Source organism: Mixophyes fleayi, chromosome 4 (genome assembly GCF_038048845.1).
Source record: "Mixophyes fleayi isolate aMixFle1 chromosome 4, aMixFle1.hap1, whole genome shotgun sequence".
NCBI classification, from domain to species: domain Eukaryota; kingdom Metazoa; phylum Chordata; class Amphibia; order Anura; family Limnodynastidae; genus Mixophyes; species Mixophyes fleayi.
The window spans coordinates 137,531,290-137,541,570 of record NC_134405.1 but is presented as its reverse complement, the minus strand read 5'-3'; positions in this window follow the sequence as shown (position 1 = coordinate 137,541,570).

Sequence of the window (10,281 nt, the reverse complement as noted above, 5' to 3'; positions counted from 1 at the left end):
TGTTTTTGTGGATTTATTATTGACTAAAACAAATTCATTTTTCATAAACCTAAAATATGTCTACCGTGTCCTTCGATAATTTGAACCAGTTCTGTTGGGGTTTATGAATAATATTTAATTTCACCTTGTGTAAACAAGCAAGTATGGATGATTTCTGTCATCAGAGTATGTAAAATATACACTGAAGAAGTGAAAGTTACCATACTTTTCTTTGGGTATATTGTTCCCTTGAATGAGCCATTGTTGTACTTCTTGCTCCTGTTTTGAAATTTCTGTCCAGATCACACTGTTACCACATATGGGAGCTTCAGCAGAGTTTAACATACAACTGTTTTATTGTGATGATACCCATCTTCATACTGCGAATGTGCTGAAAACAAAAATATGCATAAGTCCGTATCAGGATTTTTGCATATCTGCAATCTGTGACTCCTGGAGAGGTGAAAAGGGTGAGGGAAGGCGAAGGCTGAGAACTGTAAGAGTGTGTTAACATAATTGCAACTCCATTATGCGTGGACACAAACGCAGATATGCCAGTCAGGAAACGTATATATCTTGTAAATGCTGGAGGATTGGTGAAATTATATGCCATGATAATAATGGCTATCATCAGTTCTATGTCGTCAATTCTGATTGGCTGATAAAAAAAACAACAGGATTTTTGTACTTACGTTAAATCCTTTTCTCTGCATCCATTGGAGAACACTGACAATGGGGTATAGGCATGAATTTGACACTTTGACAATTTTCTTCACTAAGACTGTAACTACTCCCCCTTTTATATCACCTCCCTGTAGAGAAATCAGTTATGTTCCTAAACAACTCTCACATGAGAGAATAGAGGAATAAAGGAGCGAAGAGAGAGAGAAACACTCCCCAAAAACAAACTTTTACAGGAGAGCAAGAGTATAATGGGCAGGTGTGCAGTGTCTCCTTTGTCAACAGAGATGGTTCAGCTCTACCAAACTGATCATTTTGCACTCGTCTTAGTTGGTTATTTTTTTCGGTAATTTTTAACCCGTTTTCTTCTAATTACTGAATACAGAAATAAGAATTACATAAATAAGCTGTCAAGACGAACAAGATAAAATAACATGAAAACTTAAACTATAGCTCATAATTGTAACGAATCAAGCAATTCCAAAGGTAGAAGCAGTATACGCCCATGTAGTTGGATGGCTGTAGCTGTTAATATTAGGGATGTGCACCGGCGACTTTTGAGGTCTCGTGTTTTGTGTTTTGGATCCGGATTTTCGTTATTTTTGAGGTTCGGATTTGTCTCGCAAAACACTTGACGAAAGGTCTCGGTTCGGATTTAAGGTATTGGATTCGGATTTTTTTTGAAAAAAACATAAAAAGTTTAAAAATCAAGTTTTTGGGCTTATTTTCACTCCTAGGCTATTATTAACCTCAATAACATTCAATAACAAGCATTTCCACTAATTTACAGTGTATTCTGAACACCTCACAATATAGTTATTAGTCCAAAACGTTGCAACAAGGTATCTTTCTGGACTGCGTAGAGGAGTGGGTCACCACAATATATATTAAAAACCCTGAACTTTTATGATTCGCACCAATAATTGTACCTGGACTGCGTAGAGGAGTGGGTCACCACAATATCTTAAAAACCCTGAACTTTTATGATTCGCACCAATAATTGTACCTGGACTGCGTAGAGGAGTGGGTCACCACAATATATTAAAAACCCTGAACTTTTATGATTCGCACCAATAATTGTACCTGGACTGCGTAGAGGAGTGGGTCACCACAAGATATATTAAAAACCCTGAACTTTTATGATTCGCACCAATAAATGTACCTGGACTGCGTAGAGGAGTGGGTCACCACAATATATTAAAAACCCTGAACTTTTATGAATCGCACCAATAAATGTACCTGGACTGCGTAGAGGAGTGGGTCACCACAATATATTAAAAACCCTGAACTTTTATGATTCGCACCAATAATTGTACCTGGACTGCGTAGAGGAGTGGGTCACCACAATATCTTAAAAACCCTGAACTTTTATGAATCGCACCAATAAATGTACCTGGACTGCGTAGAGGAGTGGGTCACCACAAGATATATTAAAAACCCTGAACTTTTATGATTCGCACCAATAATTGTACCTGGACTGCGTAGAGGAGTGGGTCACCACAATATCTTAAAAACCCTGAACTTTTATGATTCGCACCAATAATTGTACCTGGACTGCGTAGAGGAGTGGGTCACCACAATATCTTAAAAACCCTGAACTTTTATGATTCGCACCAATAATTGTACCTGGACTGCGTAGAGGAGTGGGTCACCACAATATATTAAAAACCCTGAACTTTTATGATTCGCACCAATAATTGTACCTGGACTGCGTAGAGGAGTGGGTCACCACAAGATATATTAAAAACCCTGAACTTTTATGATTCGCACCAATAAATGTACCTGGACTGCGTAGAGGAGTGGGTCACCACAATATATTAAAAACCCTGAACTTTTATGAATCGCACCAATAAATGTACCTGGACTGCGTAGAGGAGTGGGTCACCACAATATATTAAAAACCCTGAACTTTTATGATTCGCACCAATAATTGTACCTGGACTGCGTAGAGGAGTGGGCACTGGGCACCACAATAAAATATATAAAAAACCTTCAACAGATCTGCATTACACTACACATACGGCTGCTCCTCCATCCTCTCCATCATATACATGTTGGAGTTTTAGCGTGTGACAACCTCTTGTTTTTGATAATGTCAGTGCATTTTGAATATTTTTCAATTTGCCCCACACCACTGAATGTACTTTATCTATGATACGCATCTATCTATCTTGACTGCGTAGTGTGGTGGCCCCGGTACACAATTTGGTACCGAGGCCACAATATAATTGAAAAACCCTCCACATGTCAGAATTCCACCAAACAAGTATCTGGACTGCGTAGTGGGGTGGCCCCGGTACCCAATTTGATACCGGGGCCACAATAAAATAAATACACCCTCCACGTGTCAGAATTCCACCAAACAAGTATCTGGACTGCGTAGTGGGGTGGCCCCGGTACCCAATTTGATACCGGGGCCACAATAAAATAAATACACCCTCCACGTGTCAGAATTCCACCAAACAAGTATCTGGACTGCGTAGTGGGGTGGCCCCGGTACCCAATTTGATACCGGGGCCACAATAAAATAAATACACCCTCCACGTGTCAGAATTCCACCAAACAAGTATCTGGACTGCGTAGTGGGGTGGCCCCGGTACCCAATTTGATACCGGGGCCACAATACCTCCTCCAAACATGCTACAGACAATTCGTCATTGAGATCCCATCAAGTATGTTAAAGACAGACAGGGTCCAAGTGTTATTAGTTGACTTTGTAAACAAAAAAACTGTCCCTGTTGCACATAGTCGTGCAATGAAGACTGACTTTTTCATTTAAAGGCACGATCTTTCAAGTGTAGTGTTTGTAAGTCTAAGTCATATTATACGTTTGGTAAAATTGGTTTGTTTTTTTCCTCTTTATGGTAATTAATTAGTAATAGAATTAAAGTAGGAAATAGAATTAAATAGAATTAAAGTAGGAAATAGAGTGGTATAGAGTTGTAGTGTGGTATAGATAGAGTGGTCCACACAATATAATAATAAAACCCTCAACTGGTCTGAATTCCACCAAACAAGTATCTTGACTGCGTAGTGTGGTGGCCCCGGTACCCAATTTGATACCGGGGCCACAATACCTCCTCCAAACATGCTACAGACAATTCGTCATTGACAGACCCCAGACAGACAGGGTCGTAGTGTTATTGTTTGACTTTGTAAACCCAAAAAAATGTCCCTGTTGCACTTGCACATAGTCGTGCAATGAAGACTGACTTTTTCATTTAAAGGCACGATCTTTAAAGTGTCAGAAAGAGAGAGAAGACACAGGAGAGGAGAGTTGTAGCTGGGGACCTGGGGTGGAAGCTCCCAGGCTCCCCCAGCATTGCCTGGAAGTCTGAGCGTGGTGACTGAGCCAGGGCAAGGAATGTGTGCCCTGGATGAGGGGGAGAACTCCATGCCACTATAGTGAACCCAAGAGAGAGGGGGACACTGCACATGGAAGAGGCCCTGGAGTGAGGGCTGCTACAAGAGGCATGGTAGCTGTAGTGTCAGATCCTGAGGCTGAGAGTACACAGAGTGACGTGTCAGAGCACAGGAGACATTATCCCCGCAGAGGAGGGATGAGCTGCAGTTGAGAGGTCTGTTGTTGAAATAGGACATGCACACTTTAACAAACCAATCATTTCAGCGACAGGGCCTACCAAACAACTTTGACTGAAATGATTGGTTTGTTTGGGCCCCCACACCAAAAAAGCTATTCATCTCTCCCTGTACAGACTAAACAGGCTCTACTGAGGCAAGATGTCGTCCTCATCCTCAACCTCTGATTCCTCTCCCCCTACAGTGTGTACTTCCTCCTCATCACACATTATCAATTCGTCCCCGCTGGACTCCACAACCACAGGTCCCTCTGTAGTATCTGGAGGGCAGTGCTGTACTTCATTGAGGAATTGATTATTCATTTTTATAAACATCATTTTTTCAACGTTGTGAGGAAGCAACCTCCTTCGCCGCTCACTGACCAGGTTCCCCGCTGCACTAAAAACTCTTTCCGAGTACACACTGGAGGGGGGACAACTCAGGTAAAATAGAGCCAGTTTGTACAGGGGCTTCCAAACTGCCTTTTTTTCCTGCCAGTAACAATATGGACTGTCTGACATGTCTACTTGGATGGTGTCAGCAAAGTAATCATCCACAATTTTTTCTATTGTCACAGCATCCAATGCAGCGAGAGTAGACATGTCTGCAATGGTTGGCAGGTCCTTCAGTCCGGACCAGATGTTATCAGCATCCCCGCCAGTGCCTCTTTTGGGAAAACTGAGCTTTTTCCTCGCAGCCATAGATGTGGAAGAAAATGAGGGTGGAGCTGTTGGCATGTCACGGTCCTCTTCAGAGGACAATCTCCTGACCAGCAGGTCTTTGCACCGCTGTAGATTTGTGTCCGCCGGAAACAGAGACACAACATACGCTTTAAACCGAGGATCGAGCACGGTGGCCAGAATGTATTCCTCTGACTTTAAAAGAGTGACCACCCTCGGATCCTGGCAAAGCGTACGAAGGGCTACATCCACAAGAGCTACATGCTTGCTGTAATCGCAATGGCTTACCAGCTCCTCCCTCACTTTCTCCAGCTGCTTCTGCAACAGCCTGATCAGGGGAATGACCTGACTCAAGCTGGCAGTGTCGGAACTGACTTCTCGTGTGGCAAGTTCAAATGGCTGCAGAACCTTGCACAACACGGAAATCAGTCTCCACTGCGCTTGACTCAGGCGCATCCCCACTCCTTTGCCTATGTCGTAGGTGGCTGTGTAGGCCTGAATGGCCTTTTGCTGCTCCTCCATCCTCTGCAGCATATAGAGGGTGGAGTTCCAGCGCGTCACAACCTCTTGTTTGAGGTGATGGCAGGGCAGGTTCAAGCTTTTTTGATGTGCCTCTAGTCTGCGGTAGGCACTGGCTGAATGCCGAAAGTGTCCAGCAATTTTGCGGGCCACCGCAAGCATCTCCTGCACACCCCTGTCACTCTTGAGGTAATGCTGCACCACCAAATTAATGGTGTGGGCAAAACATGGGACGTGCTGGAAATTGCCCATATTTAATGCCCGCACAATGTTACTGGCATTGTCTGACACCACAAATCCCCATGAGAGTCTAAGTGGGGTAAGCCACTGGGAGATAATTTCCCTCATTTTCTCTAATATGTTGTCAGCGTTGTGCCTCTTATTAAAGCCTGTAATGCACAATGTTGCCTGCCTTTGCATGAGCAGCCATTTTGTAGATGCTGCTACTGATGCAGCTGTTGCTGTTGCTGCGGAAGGGGATGCATCTACCCAGTGGGCTGTCACAGTCATATAGTCCTTCGTTTGCCCAGAACCACTTGTCCACATGTCCGTGGTTAAGTGGACAGTGGGTACAACCGCATTTTTAAGAGCACTGAGGACACTTGATCGTACTTCTCTGTACATTTTTGGTATCGCCTGCCTAGTGAAGTGGAATCTCGAGGGGATTTGGTACCGGGGACACAATACCTCCATCAACCCTCTAAATCCCACTCCACTGATGGCGGACACCGGGCGCACGTCTAACACCAACATTGCAGTTACAGCCGCAGTTATACGCTTTGCAATAGGGTGACTACTATCGTATTTGGTGGTCATGGCAAACGACTGTTGGACGGTCAATTGTTTGGTGAAAGACTTAGCGGTCTTACGACTTCCCCTCTGGGAAGATGACCGACTAACAGCAGCAACAGCAGCAGTGGCAGTAGTAGGCGTACCGCTGCAGGATTCCTCGGATGAATCCCGTATTGAGGAGGACTCAGTCTGGCTGCTGACTTGGGCTGCAGGACTGAATCTGATGGAGATTGTGGAGGAAGTTGACGAGGAGGGTGTTGCTGGTGTGTATCCAACTGGACCACGGGATTTAGGTGTCCCTGTACCGATGAGGGTCCTAGCCCCAGTTCCTGAACTAACCACTGAACTATGAAGGTTATTCAGGTGACGTATAAGGGAGGATGTTCCTAGGTGGCCAAGATCCTTACCCCTGCTTATTTGAGCTTTACATAAGCTACATATTGCCATACATTGGTTGTCTGGATTTGGATAAAAATAACTCCAGACCGAAGAGGTGCATTTTTTGGTCTTCTGACCAGGCATGACGATGGGCTTTTTCATCCCATGGACATCAGCTGTTTCCCCCCCTGGTGCCTCATTTACAATAACCACATCACCATCCTCATCATCAAGTTCCTCCACAGCGCCAGCTACATCATCAATAGCCTCCTCCCGAGCCACCTCTTCCCGTACAGTGATGGGAAGGTCAGGCTTGACAACCACCGACACCCTTGGACTCGCCTTGGGGATTTGTGATAATTTCTCTTTAGAAGGCAGAGTTGTTTGCTGTTTTGTTGCTGACAGCATAACTCTCTTCAATTTTTTGTAGGGGGGGGGAGGAGGAGGAGGGCTAAGATCCGTGGGTGAAGCTGAACCACTAGTCATGAACACGGGCCAGGGCCTAAGCCGTTCCTTGCCACTCCGTGTCGTAAATGGCATATTGGCAACTTTACGTTTCTCCTCAGATGATTTTAAGTTTCTCTTTTTGCTACTTTTTCTTAACTTGGGCTTTTTGGATTTTACATGCCCGGTACTACGAGATTGGGCATCGGGCTTGGAAGACGACGTTGATGGCATTTCATCGTCTATGTCATGACTAGTGGCAGCAGCTTCAGCATTAGGAGGAAGTGGGTCTTGATCTTTCCCTACTTTATCCTCCAAATTTTTGGTCTCCATTATATGTAGCACAAGATACTGCAGAATGTGTGAACTTGGTAATATTGCAGTACCAATGGACTTATACTGCTGGATTGGTTTTGCAAATTTGGTTATAATTATTATATATTTTTTTTTTTTTAATTTTTTATTTTTTTTTACTTTTTTTTTATTTTTAAAAAACTTGGGAATAGTGGGGAAATAACTATGCCCTTAGAAGCACAGAGCACAGGACACAGCACCACTGGACTGAACAGGACACGGCACAGGACCCAGCAGCACTACGGAACTCAGCAGGACAGAGCACAGGACACAGCACCACTGGACTGATACTGCAGAATGTGTGAACTTGGTAATATTGCAGTACCAATGGACTTATAATGCTGGATTGGTTTTGCAAATTTGGTTATAATTATTATATATTTTTTTTTTTTTTAATTTTTTATTATTTTTTACTTTTTTTTTAAAAAACTTGGGAATAGTGGGGAAATAACTATGCCCTTAGAAGCACAGAGCACAGGACACAGCACCACTGGACTGAACAGGACACGGCACAGGACCCAGCAGCACTACGGAACTCAGCAGGACAGAGCACAGGACACAGCATCACTGGACTGATACTGCAGAATGTGTGAACTTGGTAATATTGCAGTACCAATGGACTTATAATGCTGGATTGGTTTTGCAAATTTGGTTATAATTATTATATATTTTTATTTTTTTAAATTTTTTATTATCTTTTACTTTTTTTTTATTTTTTAAAAACTTGGGAATAATGGGGAAATAACTATGCCCTTAGAAGCACAGAGCACAGGACACAGCACCACTGGACTGAACAGGACACGGCACAGGACCCAGCAGCACTACGGAACTCAGCAGGACAGAGCACAGGACACAGCACCACTGGACTGATACTGCAGAATGTGTAAACTTTGTAATATTGCAGTACCACTGGACTTTTACTGCTGAATGTGTGAACTTGGTAATATTGCAGTACCAATGGGCTTATACTGCAGGATTGGTTGTGAAAATTTTGTGGTAATTAAAAAATATTAAAGTAGTTTTTGGTATTTTTTAAAAAAACTTTTTTTTATTTTTTTAAACACAGGGGAATATTGGGGAAATAACTATGCCCTTAGAAGCACAGAGCACAGGACACAGCACCACTGGACTGAACAGGACACAGCACAGGACCCAGCAGCACCACTGACCTCAGAAGGACAGAGCACAGCACACAGCACCACTGGACTGATACTGCAGAACACAGCACAGCACAGCACAGCACAGCACAGCACAGCACAGCACTAAACAGCACAGAACTAAACAGCACAGAACTAAACAGCACAGAGGACCACCTAACACACCCTCCCTCTACCCTGATCAATGCCCGAGTGAAGATGGCGGCGACTAGCGGGGAATTTATAGGATCCGAGTATCGCGAGATCCGACAACGGGATTATGAGTCAGAGCCTCAGTTTCACTTTTGAATTTGGCGCCAATACCCGGATCTGTCTCGGATCCGACTCGGATCCGCAACGTTCGGGTGGGCTCGGATTTCAGAAATCCGAGCGCGCTCATCCCTAGTTAATATATAATTATTCTTTATTGTTTCTTTAAATATATTGTATATGTATTTATATACACAGCTTTTTAAATATCTGTTTCACCAAAGCTGTAGTGTATCCATTTCAAGCACCTTGTTTGTAGTTTATTCATTATCAAGAAGGCCAGAGGGGCAATATAAAGTTGATGTGTTGTGGTATTCATAACTTAAGGATATATAGTGGTATCCATCTTAGGTGTAGGAAGATCTTCTTGGTCCAGAAAATGGTATATATGCACACTGCTTGGTGAGAGGGAATATCCGTGATAATTAAGATTGCCTGTGTAGCAAGCGTGGTGACAATTTTCACGAGAAGTCACCCTAGTGACAGTGTCTCCTTTGTCAACAGAGATGGTTCAGCTCTACCAAACTGATCACTTTGCACTCATCTTAGTTGGTTATTTTTTCTGTAATTTTTAATCCGTTTTCTTCTAATTACTCTTGTATATAGTGTTGTATTGGAATAGTAGTGTACAATTTTATATTTTGTGTGATCCACCACAAATATCTCGTACACTAAAATGTCTAAGGTTGGTATTAAGAGATTGTATAAAAATAAAAAACAGAACTGAAAGGCAAGACTGAAGTCATACTTGTATAATTCAAGTTGTACGTAAATATATATATTATGCTAGAAATGTACAACAGCTACAATAATTCCACTTTACACATTCAAAATTTAATAAAAAAAAAACAACAAATCACATTTTTTTTCCCCCAAAAGCGAAATGAGTGACAGAATAATATAATTTCACAATGAAGCACATAAAATAAGTATTTCTTCATCGCTGCCTGTCCGGCAGGTTACATGAAGAAATGACGTAATTCCTATTGGCCATGATGCATTTAAAGCGGTAATAGCGGACCCTCTGCCTGTATAATGAAATCCAGGCATAGTGTCCGCTATTGCCGATTTAAATGTATAATTTTATCCATGGCCAATAGGAATGACGTAATTTCTTCATGTAACCTGCCGGACAGGCAGCGATAAGGAAATACTAAGGTAAAAGGACTTTTTTATTCTTTTTTTGTTTTTTTAAATTCAACTCTTTTTAATACATTTATTTAATTTTTTTACTTTTTTACTCTAGTCGGTGAAACCCGGGTTGAAAAGCCTGTGTCTCACTGTTCATAGTGCAGGCTTCCCGGGTTGGACCCAGAAATTACCCCACCAAATGACCTGGGTCTAATTCCTGGGTCGGCTCTGGAGTCATTCATACTGCAGCCTCGACCCTTGCCCCGGCAAAAACCCGGGTTGAGGCTGCAGTATAAAGGGGGTATAATACATCTATCAGGAGACATGTAGAGGAGGGG